This window comes from Equus przewalskii, chromosome 14, assembly GCF_037783145.1.
Source record: "Equus przewalskii isolate Varuska chromosome 14, EquPr2, whole genome shotgun sequence".
NCBI lineage: Eukaryota > Metazoa > Chordata > Mammalia > Perissodactyla > Equidae > Equus > Equus przewalskii.
The window spans coordinates 13,207,154-13,223,680 of record NC_091844.1 but is presented as its reverse complement, the minus strand read 5'-3'; the positions used below and the strand labels follow the sequence as shown (position 1 = coordinate 13,223,680).

Here is a 16,527-nt window from a genome sequence, read left to right as displayed (position 1 = left end):
TCTGGAAAAACGAAACTTTTTAAAAATCAGCAATATTTCAAACAGAAAGTCACAAAAGATAATCATCCTCATCAATTTATTTAATCGTAATTAATCAATTTTTAATCTTCACCTTCTCTTAGCAGTTTTATGAGGCTATCAGTTTCTCCATTAGAGTGCTGTGATTTCTTACCCAGCTCAGTTTTATAATCTGAAAGTTTATCAGAAACCTGCATTCTAGAGCAAGTGTCAGAGTCCTTTTCATCAATCTCTCTGAAGATGAAACATATTTGCAAAAATATCAGAGTAAAACAGCAACTGCCTGCAAATGACCAAACACTTAAAACTGGCAATTAACAAAGAAAGTTGGCTATTTCTGTGACATGCAATACTTTGAGATAATAACTAGAATTATGACTGACAACCAGGACAGATCAGAATTTTTGGAATGTTACATAAGCTTTTTAAACACTTATATTAGTAACATTTTCCCACATAATATAACCTAAGAAGGTTTATCATTTATTTGATAATGTTTCTCATATAATTTAGCATATCAAGTAAGCCTAATTAGTTTAATACCTCTCTCTTTAAAGAAAGGGAGAACAAATTTTTTTGAGAAATCTCAAAGCTGATCAGAAGTTCTTAAAGTTCCTTTTTAAGTCAAAAGACTTTCTGCAGGTTTTAAAATATGTGGGAAGTTTGTCAAAAATATCAAAGGATTTTAAAACATTTGATCAAAAAGGAAACAATGCTTAGTTATCCATTCAATCAAACTGACAACATAAGATGTTAAAGGCAAGCAGGGAGTTAAAACAGTCTAAAAAAACCTTAATATAGATGCCTCAGTCCTTTAGATTTTCTGTCTTTTAGATAAACTTACTTAAAAATAAATAAAAAGCCTTTTGTAACCTCTTTATCAAGAGCAGACCAAAAGTTCAAGAAAATTACCTTTTTAGAGAGAAAGCCAAATTATAACTTTGCACCAGCTTACTTTTGATGTTGAAACATTTACTTAATTAAATTTATTTCAATCTTAGCCAACTTGACCATGCACAAAAATCCTCAGGGTTTTACTTCCACAAATGTTCTGTCACTTACTTTTTTATTTATTTATTTTTTTTTGAGAAAGATTAGCCCTGAGCTAACATCTGCTGTCAATCCTCCTCTTTTTGCTGAGGAAGACTGGCCCTGAGCTCACATCCATGCCATCTTCCTCTATTTTATATGTGGAGTGCCTACCACAGCATGGCTTGCCAAGCAGTGCCATGTCCACACCCAGGATCCGAACTGGTGAACCCCAGGCTGCTGAAGTGGAACTTGTGCACTTAACCGCTGCGCCACCTGTCACTTACTTTTTACATTCAGAATTTGTCCCATGCCTTTTTTCTTTTCTTCTTTCCTAGTACCTTAGGACAAATTTGTCTTTCTTAACAAAACAAACAAAACTAATTCTATTCTTTATACCTTCTTTACTGAAAACATACATTTTACTTTCCTTGTACATGGACTTTCTAGAAATATATGTTTTTTCTCATAGAAAATTTCCCAGCATGTACAAAACACGTTTATCAATAAACCTAAGCATCTTTTAGTTTCTCTGAGATAAGAAACCAAAGGCAGACAAGTCTATGCTTAGTAATCAATTTCTAATATTTTATCTTATGAGGAAATGACCTAGATACTCAGCAAATTTTTGCCATTTAACTTAATTTAGTAAAACTCTCTAGTTTTAAGTGATCAAAAAGATTTCGAAAGTTATTTTTTAAGTATACCTACCATAAAACATAATTATCATACCCAAAATCTCCTTCCCATTTTCATCTATATAAATTATTTATTCCCAACAATTATGTTTAGATTACTCATAAAAACTTCATGTGACATTAAAGCAGTTAGCCATTATCTTAAGTTGTTTTAAGTACACGTACCATAACACATAATTATTGTTAAAAGTCCTCCCCAAAACTTTCATCCTTTCCATATTTATTTAATTTACTTGTTCCCAATAATTATAGATTGTCTATAAAAACTTCTTGAGATATCATACAAAATCAGCTATTTTGTTATTACTTTTTGCTGACAAATTTTGTAGCAGAGATAACGTGTCTGTATCATATCCAATACTGATAACTCTCGAAACATGTTTATTTCAACTAAACTAACACACTCAAATAAGCTCTTCATTTACCAAAGATCATTTTATTTCATGTTAACTTGAAAGACATTTGGGTTAGTTTCTATTACATTTAGAAATAATTTATATAAGTACTTACTTCAAGCGAATTAAATAGAGCTCTTTAGAAATTATACCATCCAGAGGCAACAAAAAAAATAGAGAGAGACTCACATACAGACAGATACAAACAGAGATCTTCAAAATTTCAGCCAGGCCTCAGGTACAAACTCAAAATAACAGTTGTGTACAAACTATTTTTCTGGCAGATGAACCTGCTCGGAGCCAAAGATTTTTACTAAAGATTCTTTTCTTTTTGTTGTGAGGTTCTTTTCAGAGCTGTTTTTGAAATCATTTGTCTTTTAGAAGCTTCTGCATATTAATTAAAGGATGCGTTCCATTGTCTCTGAGAGGTTTTGAATCCTTTCTTGTGAGGGTGACCCTTAAGTTGAACTCATCTGAAACAGAGCTTCCCCAGAATAACCATTTCAATTTCAAATTTTCTCAAAGTTTACTTATTTTGACTCGTTTAATTTTTTTTTTCTTTATGACGAAGATTCATCCTCAGCTAACATCTGTCCCTGTCTTCCTCTGTTTTGCATATGGGTCACCACCACAGCATGGCCACTGATGAGAGGTATAGGTCCATGCCCAGGAACCAAACCTGGGACCCTGAAGCAAAACACACTGAACTTAACCAGTAGGCCATGAGGCTGCCCAGTCTAGGGAAGATTTCATAACTCCTTCATTCTCGGTTTCAGAGTTACAAGCCCAGGAGGAAATAAAACAGGGACAGAGAGAGGGATGCTGAGGAGGGTACAGGGAGGACCTCATTGAGAAAGTAGCATGTGAGAAAAGAACAGAAGGGGCAAGGGAGCTGCCTCCTGGAGCAAGGGCATCATTGCCAAGGCTGAGGCAACAGCATGTCTGTGTGGTCAAGGGGCAGTAAGGAGGCCAGTGTGGCTGGAAAAGTTGACCAAGCATGAGCAGCAGGAGGGGAGGTCAGATTGGTGCTGAGCTGGGCCCGGGAGGGTGGGGGCCACTGCTGGAGATGCGAGTTTAAGGCAGTTCGAGGCTTGATGATGAGGGAAAGGAGGCAGACAGGCCAGGAATGCAGCTCAATTGCCTTGTGGCCCCCTGATGGGTCACAGCGGTTGCCCACACCCCATTCTCATGCTGGGGACAGCACCCCATGCTGGACCCCTGTCTCCTGCCACCTGGTCCCTCAGGAGACCCCAGCCTGACACAGGACTCAACCTTTCTGGGCACAGCTGGTCAGGGGTGGGCTTGGACCCTGCCTGGGCATGAAAGTCCTTCCTGGGGAGTTTTCAGGGAGGATTAAGGAGGAAGGTCAGGCTGCTCCAGAGGAGGACTCTTCCGGCTGTGAGCTCCTTGCCACGTGAGGGCGCCATTCCACCAACAGAGAAAGAGGCTGCTGTGCAGAGCCTGGAGAGGGAAGGCAGGGCTGCCTTGAGTCTCTGGTCCCAGGGGGCCTGAGTACGAGGGGTCCTGCTCCTCCCATGACTCAGCTGGACCACCTTGCCTTGGGCCATCAGCCACCATCTGCCTCCTGTGGACTTCTGTCATTGCAGGACCCACAGGTCAGCCATGCTGGGGAATTGGGACTCCATCCACAAGCAGTGGGAGCCACCAAAGATCTTCAGTAGGAGAGAAGATGTGCTTCAATTTGTGTTTGGGAAAAAATATTCTGAGTCAGTGCAGTGGGTGGAAGAGGGCTCAAGGCTGAGATGGGAAAACAGAAGACAAAAGCTGACACCTGAGCTCGGGCCTGGTGCTCTGTGAACTGGGCACACCTGTTCACACGGGCACAGACACACACTCACACACACAGCCCTCCCCCATCCTCCAAGTTCCCTCAGCCTGAGGCTCAGGTCGTCTGCTCCCCATGAGACAGAGTTAAGCCTCAGGCGATGCCCCTGTGCCGTGGCGGTCACTGTCCCAGCACTCACCAAGGCTGTGGTGTTGATGAAGTAGTTGGTCAGGTTCTGGGTCTCAGAGACGATCGTGGCATGCACCTGCAAGACGGCCGCACTCATGTACAGGATGGCGGTGGTCCCGTGGTACAGGCTGTCCTGGAAGACAGAGCAGAGGCCTTGTCACGCGGGCACATAAGCAGGCGAACACTTTCCACTCTGACTGTACAGCTGAGAGGAGGGAGGGAAAGAGACAAGCCGGCTCCCAAAACTCCTGCTTTTTTTTGGTAGTGTTTCTAATGAAATGTCTATCTAGCCAACAAAAGTAGATTAATAAATGGCAGTAATAAGATTAACACTTGCCCAAATTTATTGAATGCTTATCCAGTGCCAAGCTCTATGCTAAGCCCTTCTCTCATTTATCTCATTGAACCTTGTCAATTTGGAGGAAATGGAAGCTCAAGGTTAAGGTCAATGAGTAAATGGATGAGCCAGGATTTGAACCCAGGACACATTAACTCCAATGCTCTTAACCATGAGTGTTGTGAAGACCTACTATGTGCTGGCACTGTCCTCACAATGTGCACATGTTGTCTCCTTTCATTTCCACAGCTAATTTCATAAGGCTGCTTCTATCATTATCTCCAACTCACAGCTGAGGAAACTGAGGCTTAGCTACCAGGTGGGAGGGCTGGGAGCGTCAGGCTCATCTGACTCTAGATTTCCAAATTTGATCCTTTGTGTTAAATCTCAGCAGTGTTCTTCAACTCAAAGAGAATGTCATGTGGTCATTAAAAACGGTGATCAGTTCCGGAAGGAATGTTATAATAGGCAAATCGGCATTTTGCATCCCCTAATGAAACAGTCAGTTCAGGAAAACTCATCAGTAGATGAAAGAAAGCATTAGAGAAAGAATTGATGGAGTAAGGCTGCCACACGGAAAGAGGGACCGCCAGTCACCATGTGTGATGTGACTTGAAGCCACTTATGAAACATTCTTGCTAGAAAAGTTTAACCAGTGTTCCATGAAGCCTTTCATGCTGACTTCCAGTCGACAGGAAATTCAGGACTAGAGGAGCAATTCAGGTCACACCAGGAAGAAGCCAACAGACAAACCCCAAATGGGGGACTTCCTACAGGACGGCCGACCCAGGGTCCTCAGCAAGTCACTGTAGGGGGAGCCCTTCTAGATGAAAGGGGCCCAGGATCTCTACCTACCCAGGGCAGCGCATGGCCTCGTGAGGACCCGGATTCAAACAGGCCAGCTGCACAAGACACTTCAGACACAACTGGGGAAACGCGAATGTGAGCCGGGTCCTAGATGGTGCCAAGGGATCCCCGTCAGCTTTACGTACGTGTGACAGTGTGAGACAGTTTGCAGGGTTTTTAGAGGCTACTGACATGTGTAGAATGGAATGACATGATGTTTTAAGTTTCTATTAAAATTCTCCTCGGAAAAAAAGGCTTGATGAAGCAAGTGTGTTAAAGTCTTGATAATGCCAGAATCTGGGTTATGGTTACGTGAGGGTCCATGATAGAACCCTCCCTACTTTTACAAATGTTTCAGGTTATTCAACACAGAAAAATTTTAAATGATTATCATGATGTTGACAACATAAAAAAACTAATGACCTAATGTTAAATGACAGAATCTACATCCAAAATTATTGGTTCAGGGTGATGATATATACATTTTGCACAAAATTTGCCAGGAATATAGAAGAATGAACCCAGTGACTGTGATAGGACCTTGAGATTGGGGTGACTTTTTTTTTCCCCACTAACATTTCCTTCAGTGCTTCTCCAGTGATTTCACCATAAATAAAATGCATCTGGACGGGCTCGCACAGGAACAGACAGAGCGTGTGTACTTCTGACGAGGACGGCCATGGAGGGGACGACAATGGAAGGGTTACTCCGGCAGAAGATGCCTTCATTCCAGTTTAATAGGAAACTCATGAAAATGAAAAGTCCTGGTTCCACGGGGGCCCAGCCCAGGAAAGGTCTCTGGACCCTGGTCTCTGGTCCTCCCTCCCTCCCAGAGGCCCGTTGTCCTCACATCACCCAGGACGTCAGTCTGGGAGGAGCCCGAGGCCTGGGCCACCCTTGTTCTTCTTACCAGGACTTTCCAGGACTCGTGTTTTTTGTAAAATCCAAGCAAGTAAGACAACAGGAACATAAAGGAGATGAGGTGAGCAAGACGTACATCACCCATCCTTGCAGCAATGGCTGTGCTACCTGGGCGGTGGCCACCAGGATCCAGACCCAGCACCTGAACACCTGTAAGAGAAAACCATGAACAAGGGGCTTCATTTGCTCCTGTGGGCTCGTTTCCCTTTGCTGGGTGTCTTTCTTCTCCTCTGTCCCTGGTTAAAAGCTCTTCAGGTGAAGTTAGGTGGGAATCAAGGGAACAGGTAAGACAGGCCCCCTGAGTCACAGTAAACTCAGGTCCTATTGGTCGAAAATTCAAGGGGCTACCCAGGGGTTGCCAATGCAAGGTCTCCACTGAATTTGGCCTCTGGATGTGTCTTTTTGACTCAAATAGTGTTGGCATTTACAGTTTTTTAAACATTTCTGAATAAGTTGTGAACATTGAAAACAGGATGTTTCACATGAAAAATCCAGATTTCACACATTTCTTGAGAAATCCATAGTTCTGGCAACAGTGAACCCATTTCCCAGGCCAAAGTAGGCTGAAACAAGCTGTGACTGTCTCTTTAAAAGGATCAAGAGCGCTCAGTGGACCACATGCCCCCCTCCCTCACCATATGCCATTGTGTGGCGTGTTCCCTGTTGCTCACTGTCACTGTGGAAGAGTGCTCTCCTTCTCCTGGCTCCTTTCACACACTGACAGTGCCTGCCTGGTCCTGAGGACATTTGCTTTGGAGCCTCCAGGGTTATGGTATCTGACGCCCTAGGATCACTTACCAGCTGGGCAATTCAGTTCCACTGTAATCACTTCTCGACTCTCTCCAGCCATTGATTATTTCCTTGGCAGAGAAACCACACCTTTGTCCTGTTCTCTCTGGGCTCTGTAGTTAGGAAAGTCACATTTAAATTTTAATAGACAGTGCCAAGTGGTTACGTTAGTTTAAGCTCCCACCAGAAGTCTCATTATCTGTATATCCATTGCTTGGCATTTTAGCACTCAAGAAATGAATTTTTTAAAATTCTTATTTAGGTATGTTTTTAAATGTTCAGGGCATCAAGGCTTCCTATGGCCTGGTCTGAATTTCCCTCTTCTGAGAAATGGAGCTGTGCAGACCATTGCCCAAAGAAGCAAGGAAGAGCAGGAGAAGGTGGAGGCTGAGATGGTCCAGCAGAGAGAGGAGTGGGACCGGAAGAGGAAGATGAAGCTTAAACGGGAGCGAGGATGGAGCGGAAACACGTGGGAGGTGTCAGTCTCGGCGCCCCAGACCCTGGTCCCAGGGGAGGTATCAGTCCTGGTTTTGTTACCTTTGTGACAGAGAGAATTCTTGTAGTTCTGGGATTCCTTATTATGATTTTATTTACTTGTCTGTTTACATTGCCTTTTTCCAGAAAAGATTTGAACATCACTGAAATCACTCCACATTATTATCCAACTGTATTTGATGGAACACTAGAGGCCCATAACCAAGAAGATTCCACAAGTGAGCTGCACAGCCCTGGGTTCTGGCGTCTCTATGGTGCCGCTTCTCAGAGCTGTCAATGTGGTGGCGGCATCACAGATCTGGACAGGCCCCGACAGGGCGCAGTATCCCAAACACAGTTGGTCCTGGGGGCCCGTGGAGCAGCAGAGCTCAGACAGCTGCTTCCGTAACAGAAGACAAACTGACGGGATGGTTGTCACTAAGCCTCATGAAAGCACCCAGGAAATAAAAATCGATAAAACTTACCAGGCCAAACTAGAAAACAAAGTCCTCCCCCTGCCCTGAGACTGTAAAGAAGTAAAAATCCTCTGAGAAATTTATTCTCGTCGATGAGTAGGAGATGAGGAGACAGACTAGAGTTTGGCTGCTTCCTTCAGTTTGCCTTAAAGAGGAGAGGAGAGGCTGGGATGGAGAGGCTTAGGCAGCATGCTCAGAACTGAGCAAAATGCTTCCATTGGGAGGATGAAAATATGAGAGGGAGAGAAAAAAACCCTGTAAACTCAGTCCCTAATGAGGGCCCAGATCCAGAGTATAGATAAGTGGATTAACTCTGACAGAAGAAAGGGCAGAGTGCAGGTTCAGGGGAGCCTGGAGTGTTAGTGGTGGAGATGCGTGTGGGGTGGGGTGTGTGAGTGTATCTGTCTGGTGACCTCATTTAGTCTGTGAGGAGGAGGTGGGGTCATCTGCTGAAAGTAGGGTGGGGGCACTGATGAGCATGGCCACCAGGATACTGATGAAAAGGTGGGATATCTGGGACTGGCTCCAGAATGATCCAGGGGAGTGAGAATTGGACAGAGTTTAAGGGAAAGATTGACCATGAGGTGATAATTGTTGAAGCTGCCTAAAGGGTACATAAGCTTTCATTTTATTGTTCTTTCTGTTTTTGCATATGATTGAAATTTTATATAGTAAAAAGTTAAAAATAGGGGCCAGTCCAGTGTCATAATGGTTAAGTTCATGTGCTCTGTTTCAGTGGTCTGGGGTTTGCCAGTTCAGATCCCAGGCGTAGACCTACACACCGCTCATCAAGCCATGCTGGGTGGTATCCCATATACAAAAAGAGAAAAATTGCCACAGATTTTAGCTCAGTGACAATCTTCCTCAAGCAAAAAGTGGAATAGATGTTAGCTCAGGGTCAATCATCCTCACCAAAAAAAAATTTTTTAAATACAAGAACACAGAGAGTGTTTGAAATTGCTGCATGGTGAGTGGGGAGAGAGCTAACTAAAGGGACCTGAAAGGCCAGCAGGCAGCAGGGAGGACAGGAATGAGTTGGAGACCATGAGTTTCTAGTGGCCCGGGTGTGTACTATGCTTTGACTTCTCTCCAGCAGCACCCAGCAGGCAGGTGTGGCCAGACAGCTGCTTGGATTCAGGCCTGGATAGTGCGGTGGAGGGAGAAAACGGTGAGGGAGTTGAGGACATTCACCAGATCTGGTGGAGGTGATGGACTGTGGTGTCCTGGCCGAGCGGGAGAGGCTGTGAGGACCAGAGGGAGTGAGAGGGAAGGGGAGGACAGTGGGCAAGAGTCTGGAGGTGCTGGGGAGCTCCAAGAACCCTTGTCTTGGGAGTGCACGAGTGAGCGAGCTGGAGGGTTAGGAGGATGCAGTCAGGGAGATGGTGGCCGAGGTGATGAGTTTAGCGGTGCAGCCGTCTCTGGGGATGATGGAGGACCAGGGTGTGGCCTTGGGAGTGGCACCAAAAGATCTGAGATTCTTCTCACTTAAAGGTCGGTGATGGTGCCTGTGTTGAAAAGTACTTTCAGACACCAACCATACAGACACGTTTATCTGTATGCCTGTTTCCTCTCTCCCTGCAGAAACATACGACGATTTTGATACCAGGATACTTGAGGTAGGCATGCTGAATTAAATACCCAGTTAAGCCTTAGGGGAAGCTGGGGTGGGCGGTGGGGATGGGGCAAGAGGAACAGTGAGGAAAAGCTTTGGTGCATGACTTTTCTGAGACACAGAGCTGATCTGATTAAGTAAATAATGGAACTTGAATTTCAGTCACTTGATAGTGGCTTTCCTGACTGCTGCCCTTCGTGGGGGCTACTAGTTGAGGTCTCGACATGGTATCTTTGGAGGTATTGTCGGTAACAGAATTTGGAGATGACCTTTAAATTTCCTCCTTCCTGAAGCTAAAGTAGCATTAGCAGTCTGTCCTAGAATTATAAACAGCTGTATGTGGCACTCAATTCAGGGAGCAGAGCCTGAGAGGAACCGTGGGGCGGGGGTAGGAAGCTTGGAGTGGCCGTGAGTGTCCAGCTCTTGATGAGAGGTGACCTGCTGGGCTGTTTGCAGGCACCTGAAACTGAAGGCTGTCCCCGGTGAGTTTCAGTCACTCTTTCCAGGGTGTTCCTTACAGTGGTCAACGTCCCTATGAGCTCGTGCTGCACACGTGGTGTTAATACCACATGGAACGATCATTTACTGAGTTTGTGATTGAATATGTACAGTGTTTCTTCAATGTCAGTTGCATTATAGAATTTAAATTGCTTACAAGTATTTTATGTCTTTGGTCCCAGTTTATACCTTTTGGAAGTTAATCCCTTTGAAGAATTCTTGTGTATGCGGTGATTTCCTGTAAGATTATCCACGGGCATGGACTGGAGCTCCCTTTTCCTTTAACCCCATTTTATGGAAAAGTGGCTGCCAGGTAAGCAGTTAATAGCTTCATAGCTCCTGCCCTTTAAATATGCCCAAAAAATGCAGATTTTCCTGTAGTTCATAATAAGCAGATATTTCCTAATTTTCTATTCTCAACTGAGCCTAGTTCAGCACAGAGATCCGGTCCTATGCTGATTCTTTCTATTTATCGTATTTTATCATCACTAAGATGCACATTTTTTTGTATTTTAACATCTCTGATATTGAATATGTCTTATAGTCAATCAATTACAAGGCATGTCAAAGTATATTCAGCACTTTTTTTCTTTTTTGGGGGTTCATTCATTAAAATAGGGTATACTGAGTTGTACAGTTTCAGATTCCTTTAAAAGTTATCTCAGTCGAAGCTTCTAACAAGCCTATGAAATAGGAAGAGAAAGTCATATTTCCATTTTGCTCTTATTTGTTGAAGATAAAGCAGAGATAGATAACAATTCCATCCTGTCCTCTACTTTTGCCCCCCTTACCTGAACTCATTTAGAAAATACTAGAATGAAAAGGCCTAAACTAGATTTAAGAGGGCTGAGGCTGTCAGAGAAATAAAACTAGTCGACCTACCCAGAACGTTAGCACAAGCATGTTCCAGGGGTAGTTCCAGGGGAGGAGCACATCACGAAGAGGAAAGCCACTGAGTGAGTAGCTGGGCTTGGATGAGCGGGAACCTTAAGTTCCTCCAGGAGAATCACTGGCACTCTGAGATGGTTCTGTTCTCAGAGCTCATTCGGTTCCAGTCATGACTCTCATCATCGGGGACTGATGGAACGTCCTGTGAGCCAAGAGTTGTGCCAAGCTGTGCGGATGCAGAGAGGGACCTTCCTCCCGTCCTGTGGGGGAGCAAGAGGGCGGGCAAGCAGCGCACAGGGTTCCAGGGCTGTGGCGGTCATGCCCAGTGGACTCCGAGTGTAGAATTCTTGAACATTCTGATTTGTGTTTTGCCTGTGGTTCCACAGTAAAAATGATACCATATAACTAGGTATTTTTTAAAGAGTTTGGATCAGAAGAAGATAAAAAATTTTATTTAAATTTTTATGTCCAAGCTTCTGGTACAGCTCTGCTTGAGCTATGGCATGGAAATAAATTAAGAAAGAAAATCAAATGCAGTACCGATTGTGCTAGCATGCCAGATTTTGCCTTCTGCTTTGAAGTCATAATTAATAATTCATATGCTTGATAAAACTACTTATTTTATCATTAGAGAAAGTACTGAGCACTTAGACACCAAGGTGTACACCTGTGCAGGGCCCCATCGTAGGTACTGGCCTGAGTGGCTGTTGAGCACTTGAAATGTGGCTACTGAGGTCGGCTGCAAGCATCACAGACACACCAGAGCTCAAAGACTTAGTATGAAAAGAGGAATGAGAAATATCTCAAAAATATTATTGTATTGATTACATGTTGAAATGATAATGTTTTGGCCATTAGGTTAATGAAATATATTACTAAAATTAGTTTTATTTTTTAACTCTTTTTAATCTTCTATGAGGAAATTTAAAATTACATGTATGGCTGGCATTCATGGCTTGCATCATATTTCTATTAGACAGCCCAAGATCTAGAGGCCAGCAAGGAGTGGGGAGGCCGGGCCAGTAGCTGGGAGAAAATCCAGGAGTGGGGGCATTACCGAAGCCAAAAGAGGAGTCTTTCCAGGAGGAGGTGGACTCCTCCGCTCAGTGCTCCTGAGCAGTCGGGGAGGGTGAGCACAGATTGTCCCCGATCCTCAGTTAACGTGGGCGTGGATGCCAAGAACTTTCAGGCGTCTCTGTGAATCTGCACAACGGTCGTGTTCTTTGCCCACGTGTCCAAGAAATTTATATATATTATTTCTTTAATCCTTACAATATCTCATTTTAATAAGTGTCATCATGGAAGTTTAGTAAGTGGTCAGGGGTCACCCAGCTGGGAGGTGATGAAGCCAGAATGGGAACCAGGGTCTCCTGCACCCAGAGCCCGAAGTGGTGTGAAAGCCAGCAGGGTGACAGATGCATCTTCTTCCCATTTCTAGGCTACGGCCTCCGCTGCCACCGGGCCATCATCACCATCTGCCGGCTCATTGGCATCAAAGACATGTACGCCAAGGTCTTAGGGTCCGTGAACATGCTCAACCTCACCCGGGGCCTCTTCCGTGGACTCTCCTGCCAGGTAACCCTTCCCTGGGGGCTGAAACACAACTTCTGGTTTGTGCCTCACTTGTGTGCGTTGGGACAACGACGTCCTGGGGGCCTCCTGGAGTGGCTCTCCCAGGACCCCCTGAGGACTCAGGCATTCTTTGCTGTCTGTGGCTGTATTGGGTTAGTTAATCTAACTGAAGAGTCAGTTCATCAAGTTTAGCCTTTAGGAAATACCTCATGGGTGTTCTGAAGTTTTAAATTAAGCATTTTTACAAGTCAGTAATTACAATCTGTGTTTCATTGTGAAAAGAATATATGCTTGTTCTAGAACTCCAACAACGTAGACATGTAAAGTGAAAGGAGAGGGTCCGTTTCCTAATTTCGTCCTTCCAGTTGGGACTGGGGTGACCTGGGGCACCTCCTCTCAGGAGAGCTGTCTCCAGGAGCAGCTCAGTCAGTCCTCACGTCACCTGCACGGGTCGTTCAGACGGACACCTGAGTCAGTAGCCATGAGCATTAACGTGCTGGGGTATTTCTCCTCATGGATGGAGGCCTGGACCACTGCCCAGCCGGCCCCTCAGCCTGGGCTCGGCTCACAGTCAGTCCACTCCACAGCGGAGAGGAAGGCCTGTGACTGCACGGCCCCCTCCTCCTGGGCCGCCCTCCTGCCTCAGCACGGGTGGCCCGTCCCTTGAAAGGATGAATGGACCTTAGAGCTGATGAGCAGAAAGATGACCAGGTTCAAGAGACTCCATGTGCTGAGGAATCGGACAGGCTTCCTGATACTTAGTGTGATGGCTGTTTCTGAATAAAATGATCCATGGAATAATTTCCCATGTCTCTCTCTAAAATAGGAAAATTATTTAAAAGAGAAAGAAAGCTTTGCTTAAAGTTCTTTTTTTGAACTGCCTTGTGTGTGTGTTTTGGACTACCTAAAACATCCTTCTAAAGCATTTTTAAATCCAAACTTATTGCTAGAGGTTTGTTTGATGTATCTAAGGTGTTGGTTCTAGATAGGTCATATTTATGATCATGTAGACTTGTTCTTTTATGTGATGTTTTTGTTTTATATTAGCACTTTGAGTGTTCTGACGGAATTACCATGTATCATCTCTTCTAAAATGCCATCAGCTATAAAAAAATTTGCATAATTTAATGCGCCACTCAGAAAAAAATACCACCAATTTATGTAACATGCCATTGATTGTAACACACACCAATTTAAATTATTTTACTTTATTTTTATGAAACAGCTCATCTCTTTTCCAATTTCAAACATGTAGAATTAGAATCGTACAAGGTGGCCCAAAAGTCTGGAAGCAAGAGATTGAACATGTCAGGTATTTTAATGTTTTGTCAATAAACTATCTATTACCTTTATTTGCCTGTTTCTAGACTTCATGGCTCCCTTCTCTGCTGACTCCCCATGGCCCTGTTACCCCATGTCAACACTTAGCAGCTCATGGCCTACCTTGTTTCTCAATACCACTCTCAGCCAGCCTGAATTATTTTCAACCAAATCTCAGACATCATATTTAGTTCATCCATCCATTTTAGTTCATTCATTTCACTATGTATCTCTAAAAGATAAAAATTTAAAAATATCCCAAAATATTATTATCATACATAAAAAACTAACAGCAACCCAGTACATCATCAAATACCTGTGCTTCTGGCTGACTGGCTATGAATCACAGGTTCCCGTGACTCCCTCAGTGGTTTAGATTAATTCGATAGACAAACTTTTAATTTGCTAAAAAAACAGTTTACATGCTGTTTACCAGTTTATTATGAAAGGACATGATAAAGGATACAATGAACATCCAGGTGGAAGGGACGCACAAGGCAGGGTGTGGGGAAGGGTGGAGCTTCCGCGCCCTCTCCAACTGCTGCTCTCCCAGCACCTCCACGTGGTCACCAACCTGGGAGCTCTCAGAACCTGTACTTTCAGGATTTTATGGCGGCTGCATCACACAGGCGTGACTGATCATTAACTCCATTTCCAGCCCGTCTGCCCTTCCTGGAGAATGGGAGGTGGGGCTGAACATGCCAAGCTTCTCATCACGGCTTGGTCTTTCTGCTGAGCAGCCCCCACCCAGGAGCCCACCCAGAGTCACCTCATTAGAACAAAAGAATCTGCTATCACTCAGAAAATTCCAGGGGATTTAGAAACTCTGCCAGGAACCTAGATCAAAGACCAAATATTAGAACAAGAGATGCTCCTAGTGCTCTTGTCACTTAGGAAATTACAAGGGTTTTAGGAACTCTGTGCCAGGAGCCAGGGGCAGAGACCAATATATACATTTTCTATCATCTCACACATTTCCTTTCTGCTTTGAGAACTTCTTCAGCTATTCTTTAACGATATGTCTATTGACAACGAATTCTCAGTTTTCCTTCTTCTGAGAATGCATTTTCCTTTCCTTCCTAAGGAGTAATTTCACCAGGAAGAGAATTCCAGGTTGACAGTTCTTTTCTTTCAGAACTTGAAGAATGTGCCATTTCCTTCTGGCCTCCATGGTTTTTGATGACAAATCTGCTTTCATTTGAATTGTTTTCCTCTTACAGACAAGGTATTGTTTTTCTCTCTCTGCTTTCAAGAATTTTCCTTTGTGTTCAGTTTTCTGGAGTCTGGTTATGATATGCATTGGCATGCATGCCTGTCTTTAGTCTGTTTTATTTGGGGCTTGCTCAGCTTCTTGAATCTGTAGGTTTAGCTAACTTTCACCAAACTTGGGAAATTTTCTCCCAATATTTCTCCTTCCATTTTTTCTTAGCAATTCAGTGGTTTTTAACATATTCACAGTTGTGCAACCATTACCACATCAATTTAAGAACATTTCATTACCCAAAAAGAAACTCTGTACCCATTAACAGTCACTCTCCAGTACCGCTCTCCTCAGCCCCTAGTAACCACTGATATACTCTCTAGAGATTTGCCTATTCTGGACATTTCACATAGATGGAATCGTACAATGGTCTTTTGTGACTGGCTTCTTTCACTTAGCGTAACGTTTTCAAGGTTCATCCATGTAGTAGCAAGCATCACTACTTCATTTTATTTCCAAATAATACTTCATTGTATGGATATACCACATTTTTCTTTATCCGTGAATCAGTTGATAGACATTTGGGTTGTTTCTACTTTCCGGGTATTATGAATAATGCTGCTATGATTGTTTGTGTGCAAGTTTTTGTGTGGACATATGTTTTCTTTTCGGTATATAGCTGTGAATGGAATTGCTGGGTCGCGCGGTAATTCTCTGCTTAACTCTTTGAGGAAGTGTTTTCAACAGTGGCTGCACCGTGTTACATTCCCACAAGTGATGTATGAGGGTTTCTCCACATCCTCGTCAACGGTTGTTCTGTCTTTCGGTGTCCTAGAGGATATGAAGTGGTCTCACTGTGGCTTTGACTTGCACTTCCCTCATGGCTTTTGATGTTGAACATATTTTCTTGTGCTTCTTGGCCATTTGTTTACGTTATTTGGAGAAATATCCTTTGCCCATTTAAAAAACTGGGTTATTTGTGTTTTTATTAAGTGTAATAATTCTTTATAGATTGTATATAAAAGCTCCTATCAGATATATGACTTGCAAAAGTGTTCTCCCATTTTGTGGGATATATTATTATTTTCTTATTTCTTTGAATATTTTTTCATTTGAAAATCAGCCAAGTGAAATTGACCCAGAAATAGCACAATGATAGAATTCATAGACAAGGACATTAAAACAAATTAGTTGACAAGGGCTACATTCCATATGTTCAAAAAACTAGAGGAAAAAACATGTTAAGAAGAGAAATAGAAGACATAAAACATGCAAATAAACTTTCAAGAGATGAAAACTGTAATATCTGAGTGATAAATATACTGTATGGGGTTACCAGCAGGTTAGACATTACCAAAGAAGAGATGAATGAACTTAAAGACATAGAAACAACAAAATACTCAAAATTGAACAAGAAGGAAAAAGACTAAAGAAGAAAGAGGCAAGGGAGGCATAGAGCATTACAGAGCCATGGGACA

At 43.3% G+C, this 16,527-nt stretch overlaps 1 long non-coding RNA gene across 1 annotated transcript in view; it reads left to right on the top strand.

Annotated features, from left to right (window-relative positions):
- Positions 1 to 7,294: 7,294 nt before the first annotated feature.
- The window catches only part of LOC139075695 (uncharacterized), a 318,375-nt gene continuing 309,142 nt past the window's right edge, over positions 7,295 to 16,527 (top strand). The window contains exons 1-2 of the long non-coding RNA XR_011526354.1: positions 7,295 to 7,523; positions 9,540 to 9,574. This is a non-coding gene — a long non-coding RNA (uncharacterized lncRNA). The remainder of the gene's footprint in view (positions 7,524 to 9,539; positions 9,575 to 16,527) is intronic.